The following is a 19,068-nucleotide window of genomic DNA, read 5'->3' on the forward strand; positions in this document are numbered from 1 at the left end:
CTATCAATTCACCTTCAAATAATCATAGAATACATCTAAAGTATCTCTGTTTTTATTTATGAAACAAAGTGTAAAAATCTAACAAGAGCTATGCTTTTCATAATTCCAATAGTTTCTGTTTGCTTTTTGTTTTGCTTTGTTTTTCATCATAAATTTTTTAGATACTATCCTGTCTTCTACAATTTTGTCTGGCATAGCAGTTTGAGAGTTACCCAAACTATATTTTCAAGACTTATTTGATGTTATCTTAGGACTAGGCTTCTGAAAGAAGAAAGGATGTGAAGAGTACCAGAAGCACATACCAAAGTTTACAAGAATGCAGTGTCCAAACTGTAGCATTGCTCCCAAGTTAAAAATTCTAAAACTCTGATGCTTTCTGTTGTTTCTCCATCATTTTCTAGTAACCATTAAAACTGTTGTATTTGGTTACCTCAACTTTCAGTTTCTTTTTCAATGATTTGATCCCTCTAATACATCCTGTTACAGTGCTATGAAGCTTGGAATGGTGTCTTGACTCCAGACAGGGTACTGGAGTATGCTATCCCTGAATTGCAATCACAGACAACTCTAATTACTTGTGAAAATTGTCTTCTTTTATCTCTTATCTCTTACATGGTCTAGGATAATATATACTTTTCCTGACTTCACACATGTAAAGTATACATGTGTCTCTGTTTCGATAAATGTTGTTTGTTGTCACTTTTTGTGTATGCATGTGTGGATGCATTTTGCATGTGTGCACATGCTTGTATGTTTCCATTTGTGTGTGTGTGTGTGTGTGTGTGTGTGTGTGTGTGTGTGTGTGTGTGATTGAAAGCAAGTAGCACATGGGAAGAAGCTACATGGAAAGGATTGTTAGGCAGATGATGCAATTGTCATTCAGAATATTTACTTTGAAAAGTATTTACTTAAAACTTCCACTGAATATTTCAAAACTTCATTGAAATATGTTATAAAATTGTCAACATTTATACAATCTATGTTTTTCACACTAAAAGTGATTTTCTATTTTTACAACTGCCAGATGGATTTATTTTAAACTCATATCCACTATGATCTATGTATTTATGCTTACTTTGATGCAATTTGCTTCTGTAGTGCACTATTATTTATTTTCACTTTGCCATATATTTAAAAGGCTGAGTCACATTTTAAATGTGCCTAAACTTGAAATCATGCCAATTGATTTCATAATGTGAGATTATTCCCCGGTGTGACTAGTAACTGCAGCCTCTCTTTATTTTACGTTATTTGAAAATTATCCTTTTGAATTTAAATGAAATTATTAAATAGGATCATTAAGCAGAATCAATTATGCCAGATATTATGTCCACAGATGCATAAGCCAGGAGATAATTCTACCATAGGTTTTATTCTCTTTCTAGTTAATATCCTTGAAGGAAAAGAAATAAATAAGTTCCAATGGGCAAGTCCCTTTGGTGAGTACAGCAGACAAACTCTTTTTTCCAAAGGTTCCTACTTGAGCCAGAGCATCCTGACATCAGATGGGGTGCAGTGTAGGCTGCATGTGCAAATGATCCCTGCCATTCTAAGGCACTTCAGAACCTTCATCAAGCCCAGAACTGTTTTTATGTCCTGGTAGTTTGGACAGGTATTATTGATAGATCCTAGTTTCCCTTTCTTCTGCTTTTAATATCTTTTCCATCCTGCTATTTGTCATTTTGTCTCTGCGCTACAGAGCCTGAGCTAAGATTTGCAGAGATGTACTTACTTTGGTGATGACTCAGTTCTTTGATTATTTCTCCCTATCTTCAAACTTCTCTTGGTTCATTGGACTTGGCACATAATGTTCTTTTTCTCTCTCTCTTAAACAGATAATATTTAACCTGCTTGACAGCCTTTGTGTATATTGTTCAATTTGTCTTGCATGCACATCCTTGCAGTCTTGACCTGGACATGGTCTTCAGTAATGTTGATGTCTGTGCACAGTTGTTACCTCCTCCGTAAGATTATTACTGATTACAGGCTGAACAGTTTTCTTCTCAGTAATCCTCAAATCCCCCAGGCAGCTGACCTCCTGACATTTATCTCCATATGACAGAAATGTGCATTTGTTGGGCTTTGCATCATCCCACCCAAGATGTCTGTATTTTAAGAAAGAAAAAAATTGTTCAATCAGTACATACCATTGTAGGGCCCAACATATATGGAAAAGTAATTATGTTTTTCAGCCAGGAGTAAATGAAGCACTTACATTTGAAAATCATTTGAGCATCTAAGGATATAAAACTAAATATAAAACTTTTCTTATCCTCTTTATATCATTTTACTGTTATGAAAGGAGAGGACAATGAAGACAAGAATAGAAAAGAATTGTTACAGAGTGTGTCATTTATCACAAATTGAAATCCTTGCAGTATTTTTTGTATTATAATGATCTCAAATATCTGACAAGCAAATAATAAATAGAACCAATAAGTGGTGCCTACATTTTATAAGAATATTCTGATATGTTATGATTTGCTTCCTCCAGTATTTTAATACTTGATTTAGTTTTCACAACTGATTTATTAGAAAAAAATCCTTTACAGTGTCTGACAAAAAACACTAGAGAGATGCTCTTTGTCAAAGTCAGTGCCATTACACATTCCTAGATGCAGAGTTTGACCAAACTTCAACATATTTTCCAACCTCTATGGTTGTGTCTTTTCTATTAAATACTACTTTTTCTCTGGGACATTATGAATAATTTATCAAATCTACACGAGTCCTATAATTTATGATTTAAAATCACTAATTTGTTCCTTACCACAAAATAATTGTTAATTACTCATTTCCTAAGTTCTCAAATTAGCATGAGCCAATTGTGGAAAACATTTCAGCAATCTGACTAGCTTTAGTATAGAATCACAGACCACCTCAGTATGGGGTTAGATGAGAAATACTCTGATGTTATTACTGAACCATGTATGTATTAAAAATCTTTGTGCTCCAATTTATTACAAACCATCTTTAATTATATTATCAAAGTAAAAATTAACAGAATAGAGTGAAAGTCACACAGTATCAAAATACTTTGACACACATCTGTCCTCCTTTTATTTCTATTGCTTTGATAAAAAATAACCTGAGAAAGATCAAATCAATGAAAAGGAGTGCTTCTTTTTTTGTCCTTTGTTCTGTTGTTATTGTCTATATATACTGTTAAGATACAGTTCATTATTGCAGAGAAGTCTGGTAGAAGGAGTTAAAAGCAGTAGTCGTATCTCATTCACAGTCAAGAGCACAATTCAAACATGCTTGCCTAAATTCAGCACTCTCCTTACACTTATATAGTCCAGGATTCCATGCCTAAAAGATACTGCCACACATAATGGGCTCCTTCTTCGAGTGTGAATGAATGCTTAATCAAAAACATTCTCTTCTCACATGCCGCAGACCAACCTGATCTGGACAATATTTGATTGAGACTCTTTTCCCTGATGATTTTATGTTGAGTCATGCTGACAATAAATCTGGCCATTAAAACACCTATGAGTTTGAGTGAGTTAATATATATGGTATCCTATTTGTTTAACATTAAATACATGACAGAATGCAAACCAAGTTTGACCTACAGATAGACAATAAAAGCAAATCAGAATTAAATTAGGGAAAATGAAAGTAGAGAGAATATGTTGTTATCCTAGATAATGAGGAAATACACAGGAGGATAAGATGGTCTTAGGAACAACTATAAATCAACAAATGGAAAGCTGAAAATCAGATTAGAAACTTTTATTTTGTAGTTTATCAATATTCATGATACATGGTACACAAGGAAGGAATTACTTCACCTTTCAGAGCTTTATGGTTGCTATTGTTTTAAACTAATTATGGAGTTAAACTAAACAATTAAAATCGTTTGCATAAGGTTAATATTGAGTTCTTGTATAATTTATTTAGCATCTACTAAAAGAAGACACTGGTAGCACTTCAGAATCATAAGCATTGGATCCTATCAATAAGAAGTTACAACAGGAAGATGGAAGGTGACATTGTTAACTGCTTCAGTAAAGAAAATGTTTCCAATAGCGCCACCCTCAGAAAGTCTATTACCAACTAGAAGTAATTTATTTAAGTAGACACATAATGAAAATTAAATCATATGTGTATTTGTGAGTGAGTCTACATATAAAGACAAATATATGTTTGAAATATATAAATAAGTTAACTTTATACTGGCTGAGGAGTTTATATTTATATCTTTAGATTATGTAAGTATGTATTAAGAGTTCTGTTCGTGTGCATATATAACCACATTTAAAGAGGCCATGAAATTGAAAGAGCAATTGCATGTGGACAGAATGGAGGAAAGACAGGAGAAAAAGATGCAATTATATTTGAGTTAAAATTTAAAAATATTTCAGACATATTCATTATATACTATATATTTTTTAATTCAAATTAGAATATTAGCCAGGCATGCATGGTGGCATATTCTTTAGTTCCAGAACTAGGAGGTCAGAGCCTGACAGAGCTATGTAAATTCAAGAATTTCCTGGTGAACAGAGCAAGTTCCAGACCAGGAAAGGCTACATAGTGAGACTTTGTCTTTCCCACTGCCTCAAAAAAAAAAAAAAATTAAACAATTGGAAGTTCCACTTATTTATTTTCTTTAATATATTCAGATACAGCCTTTTTTAGTTTATAGTTTTATAAAGTATTCTTTTCTGTAGCCACCAATAATATCTTTGTTCTTGAAAGCCCTTAATTGAATGTGTACTTTTGATAGGAACATATCACTTTCAATCGTGCACCATATATGATGAACTAATTTCTTCACAACTGATAATTTCCCACAGAATCAGGTCTCATTTTAGTGTTGCAGAAATGGATTGTGACATATAAATTTTGATTTTAACTGAACTAGCAAATGCAGGATGCCTCTACTCAAACATCTTCAGTGAAGTTTAGTATTTCACTTATACATAATACCTAGGCATATTTTATATTCTGAGAGTTTAAAAAGTAGATTGCTCATTTTCACTATTTTCCTTTTTAATTCTTTCCTTCTCTTTAATTTTTATTTTCTGTCCAATTACTTGAGTTTTCTCATAAATAATAAGGTCTTTAGTACTTTGGTTTTAAATTTTTAGGACTTAGAAAAATATACAAGCATACAGCCAAAGGAACAGAGAGATACATGAAATATTCACATGAAATGTAACATTAAATAATAATAGAAGAAAAATAGGTCATAGCAAATATGTGCTTTCACACCATGAGGTTGCTTAGTGGCAGCTTCTGTACTCACAGTTTCAAGTCATTTTCCTTTAGGCTTTACATTATTTGTCTAGCATCTCTCTGACAGGTCATCTCTCTTTCTGTCCATCTCTGTCTCCCTCTCTTTTCCTCTTTTCTCTGTTGTTATATATATATATATATATATATATATATATATATATATATATATGCTGTTCTTGCTATTTTTTATATGTGTGTGTAGACATGCATATGGAGACAAAACCACAACAATATTGAGGTGCCCACCTCGTATGTTATCCTCAGAAATGTCATCCAGTTCCTTTGAGGTAAGGTCTTCCCTTGCCCTGGAACTTACTACTTAGGCTAGACTCATAATACAGAGAAAACGCCTGTCACTGCCTTCTCAGTACTCCAATTATAAGTGTACACCATGATGGGGTTTCTATGTGGTTTCTGGGGAATTAAACTTACAAAGAAAACAGTTTGCAGACATCTACCACCCAAGTCTACCTGTCAAGTTTTGTTTTGGATTTCTTCTGGCTCACTTCTTTGAAAGTTTTTGTTTCTTGTTTGTTTTTTTATTTGTCTATCTATCTATCTATCTATCTATCTATCTATCTATCTACCATCTATCTATCCTTTAAAAATATTTTATTGAAATTGCTCCAGATTTTGATAATTTCCAAAGTTCCCTTTTTTTCTTCTGTTTAACATACTTTTACATCTTTTATTAAATTGTATTTATTTATTTATTATACATGTGGACCAAAGTTTTCCCTCCCTCCTGTCCTCCTACCCTGCCCCCACCTTCTTTTTGCCTCACTCCCCTTGATGCATTCCTTTTGTCTTTTTGTTCAGAAAGGGGCAGGCCTCCTATGGCATATCAAGTTGCAGTAAGACTAAGCACCTTCCCTTATATTAAGGTTGGACAAGACAACCCCATATGAGGAGGAGGTTCCCAGTAGGCAGCCAAAGCTTTAAGGACAGTCCTGCTCCCATTGTTAGGAGTCCCACAGGAAGACCAAGCTACACAGCTTTCACCTGTAGAAGGTCTACATCAGTCTCATGCAGGCTCCCTGGGTATTGGTTCAGACTCTGAGTTCTTACCAGGCAGGTTAACTGATTCTTTGGGTTTTCTTATCTTGTCTTTGACCTCTCTTGCTCCTGCTGTCCTTCCTCCTTCTCTTTGGCAGAATTCCCAGAGCTCAGACTAATGTTTGGCTATTAATCTCTGCATCTGTTTCCATTAAGTACTGGATGAAGGCTGATGACAATTCATCGCTTAATATAATACATTCTTAAAGGCTGACTTCTTTTTGTTGTTGTTGTTGTTTGTTAATATAATACATTCTTAACGGCTGACTTCTTTTTGTTGTTGTTTTTTGTTTGTTTGTTTGTTTTTCGAGACAGGGTTTCTCTGTGTAGCTTTGCTCCTTTCCTGGAACTCACTTGGTAGCCCAGATTGGCCTGGAACTCACAGAGATCCACCTGGCTCTGCCTCCTGAGTGCTGAGATTAAAGGCATGTGCCACCAACGCCCAGCTGGATGACTTCTTAATGACTTCTTAAAATCCCAGATTTTTATTTATTTATTTATTTATTTATTTATTTATTTGTTTGTTTGTTTATTTATTTATTTAATGAATCTGCTAATGTCTTAAGCAGAATCTGCTTAAGAGGTTGTTTATTTACCAGTAACTACCAGTGGTCTCCACACATTTCTGAAACACTGAATGCTTGCAGTCTCATTAGTTCTCTATCAAGTGACTTTTCTTTAGTGGCGTGAACTAAAGTTGATTCAGTCACACATCAGACATCTATGAGTATAGTGATATTTTATTTGTATTGAAATTTGATTTTATTTGTATGTTAATAAAGTTGCCTTGGGGTCAGAGCAAGCCATAGCAGCAGCTGGGCAGTGGTGGTGCATACCTTTAATCCCAGCACTTGGGAGGCAGAGCTAGGAGGATCTCTGTGTGTTCAAGGACACAGCCAGCATGTCAACACATGCCTTTAATCTCAACCAACCATAGAAGACCTGGAGGTCTGTACAGACAGGCAGTGATAAGGAGGTCATGTGGCTGGGTTTACAACCAATAAGAAAGCAGAACAGAAAGTCTATAAAAAAGAAAAAAACACACAGAAGTAGCTCTCAGGCAGAAAGGAAAGACAGAGCAGCAGTGAAGGGTAAGGTTTTCAGCTCTCAGCTATTACTCTAACCTCTTGGCTTTTAAATCTGCAATTGGCTCTGTGTTTCTTATTTAATAAGACAGTTACATCTACATATGAATGTTTGCTGACACTCAGCTCCCACTCTCAACACATTGACATAGTCACTAAGTGGTAGTCATGTCTAATTTGAAATTACTCAACATCTTTTCCTGGTCTCTTTAATCTCACTGACTGGTAATGTCTTGAGGATCTCCATCACATCTTTTTGATACCATGTTTCTTCTATGTCATAGCATTGTAAACAGAGTATTTAGGTTTTATCTGTAAACTGTGAATGTGATCCTGCACCTTCACTGTCCTTACACTGTCCACAATCCCCAGTTTCTATGGTATCACAGCCTTAGGGTCAATCCTGCTCACTTCTGCCCAGTTATATCCAGATAATTGCTGTTAATTATTCCATGTGTCATTCGTGGGTCTGCTTATGTTCTTTTGTCCTTCCTTTTATTCAAGTTGCTTGTCTGTCACTCAGTTTAACCTGGCTCTATGGTTCTGTTCACAGAAAATTCTGTTTTCTATTCAAGTATAGCTAAGATGATTTATTTATTGTTTATTAAAGTTTGTTTCTTATTCCATTGTCTGTCTTTCTGTATGTATGTTTGCTTATGTATTTGTTTATTTTGTGTGTCAGTGCTTGGAATCACACTTACCAGGGTATATGTACAGACTCCAAAAGACAATGTGACAATGTTCAGAAGTCTTTTTCCTCCTATGTGTTCTGTGGACTATACCCAAGTCATTGAGCTTGGCTGCAGGCATCTTTACATACTGCTCCATTTCATTGTATTGTTATACATATTTAACTATTGAACTGGCTGCTCACCTCTATGTTTCCATGCCCAAGGTATTTAAAGTATGTTTTTGGCAGATACTACACAGCATCTCATGCTTTCAACAGAGGTTATGATTCTAACTAAATTCTTAGCCACTTGTAAGTTTAAGACTTCTTTTTTTTGCTTTTAATAAACTAAATATCTTCCTTTCTTTGTTAGAATTCACATTCTTAAAATTGACATTGAAAGTGGAAAATCTACATTATTATAGAAAAAATTCATATATTTGACAGAGAGACATCACTGCAGAGAGGGCAAATTGATTCTCGGTATCACATTGACATCTAAGATGGGATTTTGTTGCAACTGTGTATTAGAGCCCATATTCAATACAAACAACTTGAGTCCTGCAAGCTACACTTAGATGCTTCTTGTTCCACAATGTACATTTCATCTCCAGTTCTGGAATTCAGGTCTGTATTTTGGATCATACTTCAAATTAGAATGATTGATAGAAACTGAAATTCTGATAAATTCAAACAATACATTTTCTCTGTAAGGGCATGAATGTATCCCACTAGACCTGAACTTAGCTGTTCCTCCAACATAGTCAGATTATAAAATCTGCCTACTTGACTGGTGCCTGATGTGATGACCATGTCTGTCTTATAGTTCAAATAGTTATGTTCAAAGTAAAAATGATGTTTCCTGAACCCTATCCTAATGCTAAAGCTATACCTCCAACATCTTACTTAACATGATTCCTAAAAATACAATTATTTTGGCCAAATAAGGTATATAAAAATATCCTAAATTACCACAATCTGCTCTTTTTAAAACTATCAAGTAAACCAATTATGGTCACACATGCTTGGATTACAGTTGTGTAACTTGGTCTTCTTGTGAGACTCCGAACAGTGGTAGCAGCAGCTTTCTCAGATTCTCGTACCTGCTTTTTGGACCTTTTCCTCCTCCTACTCGGTTGCCTTGTCCATCAATGTCTGAATAAACCAACCTGTTGTAGTTAACAAAATAGCATTAAACAATGTCATTCTTATGTCTACTCTTGTCACCTCCTATCAAAATAAACTTCCCTTGAAGATGGTATACTGGAAATGTGGATTATAGTATTATTTTTTCCTTTGTTTTAATCATGGTTAATTCTAATTATCCAGAAGTAATTATAAACTGTTTACTATGACATGTAAAGATTAAAGTCATTTCCCTTAGCTGATAGAGACTTTACTTCCCTCTGGCTCCATAAAAGTGGTTTGTGAGTTCAGGAAAAAAAATGTCTACCATAGTTGTTAGAGGATTTGCGTATCTTATCCACAAAAAAGTAGAATACTGGTTGTTGCTAGATACATGGCTAAACTATGAACGAAATAAATGAAAATTAAAAGTTAAGTGAATGTGTATTTAATGAATAGCTGAGTTATGTTCAATGATGGATATGTAGTATGTTTGTATCAGTGTGAGAAAATGTATATTTTCTTGTTTTCACACCGTGAAATAATTAATAACTGGAAGAATAAATTGAAAGCAATGAGGGAGTAAATCTTATGCTCAAGCACATGACAACTAAAACTGATTTGAAAATCTTGTTCATCTTTATTACAAGTGGCATTGTGGGGGTCCTAATTCAGGTGGTTTCCCATACTTGAAACCATTTCACAGTTCAGAAATAGTTTGTTGAGAAATAATAGCTTTCTGGGTGAAATAAGTTATGACAAACTGACAGAAAACAAGAAAATATGTTAGCAAGAGGGCTTCAGTTTTACTCGCTGGTATATAATCTATTTAGAAAACAGTGTATGAAGTTTTCAAAGAAGATTGTATCAATGACTTTATTATCTACCAGAGATTGAATACTCTTTGTTGTTCATTTGCTTGATTGTTTTTTTAAGATTTATTTATTTATTATGTATACAGCATGTTTGACTGCAGGCCAGAAGAGGGCACCAAATCTCATTACTAAAGGTGGTGAGCTACCATGTGGTTGCTGGGAATTGAATTTAGGACCTCTGGAAGAGCAGTCAGTGCTCTTAACCTCTGAGCCATCTCTACAGTCCCAGATTGAATAATCTTATGCTTCATGCTAGGGAATGCCTGCCTTCTAAATGCCTGCCTTGGAGGCTGTTTCTAAATTTGGAAAAATTCATTTTTTTTTTAGTACATTTGCACATCACTATGGGTGATTTATTGATGTGTGGTAATTTTTGACAAATGGACAGAATCATTTTCTCTATGCAGTTCTATTTCCTAATATTTATAAAATGTTCTTTATCTCTTCATGCACGTAAGTGTCAAGGCCTTTGCAGAAATACTTAAATATGAAATGCTCACTGTAGTCACAAGTAAAAAGAGTTGCTATGCTTATCTCAGGCAAGTGCCAGGGGAGGAAACAAGTACACTTTCTGAGCTTTTTTCATGCTCCTAATCAGGGTGGCATTCTAATATTTGAAAGAACTAGGTTGTCTCAATGACTTTTTCACTCACATTTACCAGACACATTCTTTTTTTTTTTTTTTTAAATTTTATTATATTTGTGTTTTAATTTCACACATCAGCCATGGGTTCCTCTCTCCTCCCCCGTCCCGCACCCACCCCCACCTTCCCTCCATCCCCTCTCCTCCATTCCTATCTCCTCCAGGGTCAAGACTCCACTGGGGATTCATTTAAACCTGGTGGATTCAGTACAGGCAGGTCCAGTCCTCTCCTCCCAGGATGAGCAAAGTGTCCCTGCATAAAACCCAGGTTCCAAACAGCCTGCTCATGCACTAAGGACAGGTCCAGGTCCCACAGCCTGGATGCCTCCCAAACAGTCCAAGCCACTCAACTGTCTCACTTATCCAGAGGGCCTGATCCAGCTGGGGCTCCACAGCCTTTGGTTCACAATTCATGTGCTTCCATTCATCTGGTCTTTCGTCCCTGTGCTTTTTCCAATCCTGGGCTCAACAATTCATGCTCCCACAATCCCTCCTCCTTCTCGACAACTGGACACACGGAGCTCCACCTGAGGCCTAGCTGAGGATCTCTGCATCCACTTCCATCAGTCACTGGATGAGAGTTCCAGCCCGACTGTCAGGGTATTTGGCCATCTGATCACCAGACTAGGTCAGATCAGGCTTTCTCTCGACACATTCTTAAAGGAAGGGGAAATGCACATAATAACACAATAAAATAGTATGTTTTGAGTATTAATATACAGACTAATCATAAATATTTCATAAATATTCACATGTAACTACAACAATAAATTATAATTTCATATTTATGAAAAGCACAGATTGACATGTTAGTAATATATTCCATCATTCTAATATACATTATTTTATGAAATGAAAGCCAAAAGAGTGGCATGTTCCTTGACTAAGAAATTGTAAAAATAAATTTAATGTTTTGCATCTATAGCTCAAATATACACAATATACATACAAATTTTTCAAAAGTGTTCTAGGAGATACTCAAAAAAATTCATATCCTCCATTTTCTCATAGCAAGGTTTTGATACTGTAAAATATCATAATGTCAAGCTAACACAAAAATTATGTCACATGTTCAATAAAACCAAATTAAAATTTGAAAAATTGGGTTGATGATCTCTATATAATTTGATTTATAGAAACATTTTATTATTTAACTCATTAACTAATTGATGAATATTCAGTAAAATAAATTAAATAAGAGAAGGAAACCATTGACCATTCCCCTATTTTGTTCACGGACAATCAAAACCACATTCATTTTTTTTTATAGTTTTCTCAGAAATTGAAATGAAATAGAAAAACATGTGAAGATTTAGATTTTCTCCAGCTCTTATAGTTGGGCCATCCTGGTTCATTTTTAGGGGCAACTCCAGCATTGCTGCTGGGCCTCTATTCCCTGTGACTGGATCCCTCTTCTGAATGCAGATGATCTATTTTGTGTGTTCCTGTTCTCTTATTGGATTCTTTCAGGACACAGGACCTTCAGTCAACAGAAGTCTTGGTGTACAGTAAGAACTTAAAAGTAATTGTCCCTTTAGGGATACTGAATATGAGTATAAATAATAGAAGAATCAAATGAGGAAAGGGAGAGAACAAGAGTTGCGAGATGGAATATAGTAATGTGGTGGGGGACAGGTAAAACTAGGGGCCATTTGCGGGGTAGTGTGGAAACCCAATACAGTAGGAACTTCCTAAAATGTATACATATATGAAGGTGATTTAAAGGGGATTTCCAAATATTCAAGACAGAGCCACTAGTGGACATCTCTCAGCACCAAATGAAACCTCCAGTGACAAGGAAGAGGTATATCTAATTGACTTGTTGGCCACAGAGGCCCCTTGGGACCCTTCAAACATTCCATGTTATTGCTAAGTTACTATTGGTTACTTTCCACAAACTAACATAAGTTCTTATTGCTGAAGACACTAACTGCACAACACATTGAGCATAAACAAGGTGAATTAGTGCATATCTAGAGTTAAAGTGACTAGTGTTCCAGGGACTCATAGGTACTCTGCACAGTATCCAAAGAGAAAGATAAACACCAACACCCATACCAACTCATCGATCTACAGTGGTGACCTGCTTGCAAGATGTGCTAGTACAGTGGTGGCCCAAACTGGTGCTAGTAACCAGCCAATATCTGATTGGAGTTAAGGCCCACTCCAAAAGATGGAAAACATCCATGACACTTCTTGGAAGCTTTTCTCATGAAAGTTCAAAGAATCTTGCATAAGATGAAGGGGAGAAAGTTTGTAAGAGCAGGAGGGTAAGGATGGCATTTTGAAAATCCTCCTAAACATAGCAAGATCTGTGCCCATTTGAAGTCATAGAGATTGTTGTAGCATGCACAGGTGTGGGCCAGATGGAGTCCCAGTGCTAACTGGGGAAGTTGTGTTGAGCCTCCATCCCTAATCCAAAAACTATATCTAATTGATAACCACTCAAAGATGAAAAATTAATTTTCTCCAAAATAATCTGTGTATATAAGCCACTTTCAAGGATAGGCTGCATGGCCAGATTCAATTTCCAGTGTAGGAAAGAAGACAATATTACAGTCAACTTGATATTGGAAACTGCTGTAATATAGTCTATAACTTGGTCCACAACCTGAGCATTCATTTTTAAAACAAGAAAAAGCTGGTGCTGCCTTATACAGGTTTTATTTATTCATTTTTTGATGATTCAATAAGTAATCCTGTAAAGGCTTTAGAAGGTCATCTGTTGACAAAAGTTCTAGTAACTAGAAACCATAGTATTTCAAGTGCAGGAAACTCGTAAAAATTACCAAACCTTTACATGACCTAATAATTACTTCATGGAGTTTTCAAACATACAAAATTTTGTAAACATTGTTAAATATTTGTGTTTTGATGGTGGTTGCTTTTGTTTCACTAAAGTTACACTCTTCCTAAAAAATCCATAACAATAATAAATAACAACTTCTGCCATAGAGTTCTATAGGACATTAAGGTTTCAGAGTGTGGTACACTCTACAAGTACATGCACCCCATATACAAGCTGATTATGACTATAGGAAAAATATATGTTAAAATGTTAGGTACTAGGTAGGCTGTCTGCTTATTAGTGTTTGTATAATCAATTGACCTGACTATACACCAAATACCACACCTTCTGCGCTACACATAACCAATAAAAATGTATTTTTTCTTTTTCTAAAAACAGATTATTTCAATTTAAACCAGGGAACGCTACTAAACACTAAACTAGATTTCCAAAGCAGTAAATATTGTCGAAACTTTTAAGTTTAGAAGAGTAATATACAGAACAACGTAATTTGTTATCTTTTAGTGACACCAAGACAAATAAACTTGTAATGGCCCAAAGCTTCATGGGTGAACCTTCTTCCACAGGGCAGAAGCATCCCTTACAGCAAGGTGTCTAGAGCAGTCCTGAGAAGGCTAGATTCACAGATCAGCATGTTGTATCATTGCCAGGCACTGTCCATTGTCATCCAGGGAACCTGTTCTGGCCAGCCATATAAAAATGGGGGTTGCATTTCTTCCTCTGGAAAGTCAGTTTTCTCTGTCTCCCAAAGCTGTGGTGCATGTGCAGTTTTTATTGTTGCTTAGTTGACTGCCTGGAAATTGTTTTCCATCTCATGTAAATTTGCTAACTTCTGTGTGTGATTGGTGTTCACAGTTGAAGGGACATAAATTGCTCCTATTTTACACAGGTGATATATGAACATATTTTCCAAAGTTCCTTGGAGGAAAAAGAGAAGGCAGTAAAAAGCTGAAATCAAACAGTAGTGGTTTACCCGTTTGTAGGAGCAGTTGTTCCTCCCATCTGAAACCGTGATTCGGGTTTGTATGCTTTCGTCACAACAGAATCAATACTCATCGGGTCAAATGCTATTTAACATGTTCGGTATTCCTATCACATTTTACAGCTGTCCTTAGTGCATGAGCTGGCTGTTTGGAACCAGGGCTTACACAGGGACACATGCTCAGCCTGGAGGGAGGGGACTGGACCTGTCCTTAGTGCATGAGCTGGCTGTCTGGAACCCTAGGCTTACACAGGGACACATGCTCAGCCTGGAAGGAGGGGACTGGACCTGCCTGTACTGAATCTACCAGGTTTAAATGAATCCCCAGGGGAGTCTTGGCCCTGGAGGGGATGGGAATGGAGGGGAGGGGCTGGGGGAAAGGTGGGGGTGGGAGCGGGAGGGGGGAGGACAGGGGAACCCATGGCTGATGTGTAAAATTAAAACACAAATATAATAAAAAAGAATTATTTTGCTACGCTTAAGCACTTTAATTTAAAATAACCGAACATTAGCACTATATTTCTGAGAGAGTAAGTCAGACTTTACACAAGTCAAATCACAGATCAATTTAAAGGATTATTTTTTGTTCCAGTGAAAAAATGTTAGCAAATTGCTTCATCTTCTAAATTGGTCTAGCTGGTCAGAGACTCTAGCTTATGCAATTTACCTGTAGCATATCACGGTCATTAAAAACTTATTATAGCAGAATGCAGCTGTCTCTTGTGTGGTGATAGTGTGTTCCCCAAAATATTGTGCACCCTAATAAACTTATCTGGGGTCAGGGCACATAACAGCCACTAGATATAGAGGCCAGAAAATGGTGGCAAACATGCCTTTAATCCTAGCATTCCAGAGGCAGAAATCCCTCTGGATCTCTGTGAGTTCAAGGCCACATTGAAACAGCCAGGCTTGGTGACACACGCTTTTAATCCCAGGAAGTGATGACAAAAAGCAAAAAGGTATATAAGGCGTGAAGACCAGAAACTAGAAGCTTTTGGCTAGTTAAGCTTTTAGGCTTCTAGCAGCACAGTTCAGCTGAGAGACATCCAGTCTGAGGAAACAGGATCAGCTGAGGAAATGGCAAGGTGAGGAAGCTGTGGCTTGTTCTGCTTCTCTGATCTTCCACCCCTCACTGCAATACCTGGCTCCAGGTTTGATTTTATTAATAAGTACCTTTAAGATTCCTGCTACACTCTCTCACCTAGACCATTGCTCTTGGTGCAGCTTTTCAGATTCACCCTCATCTCTGTTCACCTCATTCACACCTCATAGAGTGCCTATGGAAGTTAACGGATTTCCATGTAAGATTTAGTTTCCACATGCCTATATGAATGCCCAGAACTTCCCCAGTTAGTTACTTCCAGTGTTCACTGATTTAAGTATGATAGATCCAAGTCTACACATTTTCTAAATGTATAGATAATACACAATGTATTATAAAGCCTTGGATAAAAAAGACAGGTCCAGATTTGATGGACTTAGGAGGGTGTCAGTACATTAAAGTTCATATATATATATATGTATGTGTGTGTGTGTGTGTGTGTGTGTGTGTGTGTGTGTGTGTGTGTGTTTTGCTGAGCCTATGCACAGTTTCAATTTAGGTAATCGCTTGGCAAATATTCTTACTCATCTCTTTGATTTATCATAGATACAATATTGGGTGAATATGAGTGAATGAAGAACTGAAGATGTTAAAAGATGTCAAGGACAAGCACTGCCCATCCATCAGATATCCTTCTCAGTAATCATTGTAATTTTAATAAAGGATGAAAATTTTAATCTTGTTTATATTGTAAAAATGAATTGAAAAGCGCTAATGGTAGTGAATATAAACAACAAATAAAGCTTAAAATGTTATGTTTTCATACTGTATATATGAATAGGTTAATAGATAAATACACCTATTTTACACATAGGTATTACTTACAAATATGTGGAAATATATTTGCAGTCAATAATGAGAGGTATAAAAAGAAGGAGCAAGGGGAAGGGATTGGGGAATCAATCCCATCACAGTCTATGATAAAACTGCTTTAGTTACAGAATCATTATACCTTTCTATTTGCTATTTGGATTGGCCCAGTCTGTGATTCTTTGCATATTGTTTTAAGGTCCAGTGCAATGTACATAAATGAGCTGGCTGGATCTCTCTCCCGTTTTTCTTCACATCAGTACTTTCAAGTCCTTGCTGATACTAAGAAATTCATTTTGCCAAGTATGGTTCTAATCATATAAGCCATCTGTCTGTAGACATCACTAATAGGTATTTTATTATCCCAAAGTTACATTCACTATGATATACCTTGCCACTCTCAAATACATATGCATCTTGATATCAAGAAGTTACTTAATGACAGCTAGCCATTGCTATTACTTGCAAATATAATAGATTTCTTGAAACTCTGTGCAAATTTGTATCATCTATCGAGTATCTACTTTGGATTCAGGAACCTTAGTCCCTCATGCGATGGCCCCCAGTGTATTAACTCTTATAATTCACATTGGCATGACTGTCCTGCTATCTCTGGCACAAGAATCCACACTGTAGAGAGCAATTTTTTACTTCTTTCTACACACTTTTTTGATGATTTGACATTTTGTTCTCATTTACCTATCGATATGCATGTCTTTTCTGGTTATGTTTTGTTTTGTTTATTTAATGAGTATTCATTTTCCTCTAAATAGTTTTGCAAAATGCTAACATATGTTCCACATCATTAGGTTTACTCTGTCTTAATGGGGCTACTTGGCACCTAGGGAGTTAATATGAACTTCAGAGCACTTTATACACATTAAATAATGATAGATAACCACCTGTGATCTTAGAATATACAAAGCCAGGTTGAGAAGAGATCCCATTAATTCTAGCATGTGCACATTTTAAGCATCTGTAACATAAATAAAAGGAGGAGTCTCAGAGATAAATTAATGGATTGTGCTTATTTTGATTTTGATTGTCTCATGTGTTTTAATGGGATGATCCTTTTTACTAATGTGACACTATTGCTATGCAAAAACACTTAACAGCATTGATCTTTAGGAATCAGAAAAAAAATTATGAAATACATCTATGGCTGCTCATACTTCTTTTCAAAATGTAAACTAGCAAATGATACTTAGTGTTAGCAGTTCTCTTAAATAAATGATAATAATCCTTCTGGGATATGTAACATTATCGTGGTGTGATTTACAAAACATAGTTGAGCTTGTTGAATAATTACTGTGATATTTGCATAACAAAATTCAAAATTATAACATTTATAAAATATTGTTGAGTAATATTAGAAATATGAAATGAATGGTATAATTCCAAAAGCAATTATTCTCTATATATTGGGTTGGTTTTTTTTTTTTTTGTTTTTTGTTTTGCTCAAGTATGCTATAACTATAGCTTTCAACACTTAGCTGTTAAAAATACTATCTTTAATGACAGATTTCTCTTCATACTTTTTTTTTTCTTTTATAATTACAGCTTTGGGAATTGATACAAGTGTGCACAGGCCCAATGTCAGTATCCTATGGCTGCTGATACAAATTACCCAACACTTATTTTACAGTTCTGCAGCTAAGATCTCAAAGCCCTGCATCAAAGCCTGGTTAGGGTGCAGGAAGGTCAGAGTTCCTTCTGTGTAATATGAAACACCATCCACTTCCCTGACTCTGACAGGAAGATGCTATCCCTTCTCCGAGGCTCTGTTCTGTCACCTTCACCAGTAACAATGGATCAATTTCTCATACCTTTAACACTTTGGCTTTTCTTCTTTCATGTTTTCAGATCTTTTAAATTAATTGTTCACATCCTGAATTACTGAATAATATTTCACACTTTGATTATTTTTAATTATTGACTGAAACAAAAAACTAATTGCATTTCTCAATGCTCTGTTTTACTATGAGCACACATCACACACTGTTGAAAGAAGGTTAAGGATGGTTACTTTCTCTGTTATAATTTTATAGTATAAATATTTAAAATAATCTTCTTAGATTAAAAACTATTTGTTTTTATTTCTTTGTCCATGCCTACTTTTCCATATATGCACCCTGTGTAGGTAGTTGTCCACGGAGGATGGATGACAATGGTGATCTCCTGGAAATGGAGCTATAGGTAGTTGGGAGCTGCCAAATATTGGCTCTGGGAACCAAACCCAGATCTTCTGAAAGCACTGTGTGTGGTAATCTTTCTGAGCCATCACTCCAGCCTCCAAAAACATTTTTAAATATAAAGTACATTATCACAATTGATAAACAACACTTTTTGAAATATTATCCCAGAATTTATTGTTCCTGTTTAATTGTAGCTTAGTTTGTGTCCATGAACTGATCTTCCCCTCCCCTCCCCTTTGTCTCTCTTTAGCCGTGTGTGAGCATCATCGAACCCCATCCTATTTCTATAGAGTCAAGTCTTAGTTTCTATATGTGAATCTAATCAATCACAAGATATTGACATTTCTGTCTGGTGCATTTACTTCAGGTAACTTCTCCAATCTCCATCTAAGTAACCTGTTCTATTGTACAAATGAACTGTATTTTCTCTTTTCATATGTTAAATGATAGATATATCATTTGTTTTAAC

The sequence above is a fragment of the Onychomys torridus genome, chromosome 18 (genome assembly GCF_903995425.1).
Source record: "Onychomys torridus chromosome 18, mOncTor1.1, whole genome shotgun sequence".
In the NCBI taxonomy this organism is placed as follows: domain Eukaryota; kingdom Metazoa; phylum Chordata; class Mammalia; order Rodentia; family Cricetidae; genus Onychomys; species Onychomys torridus.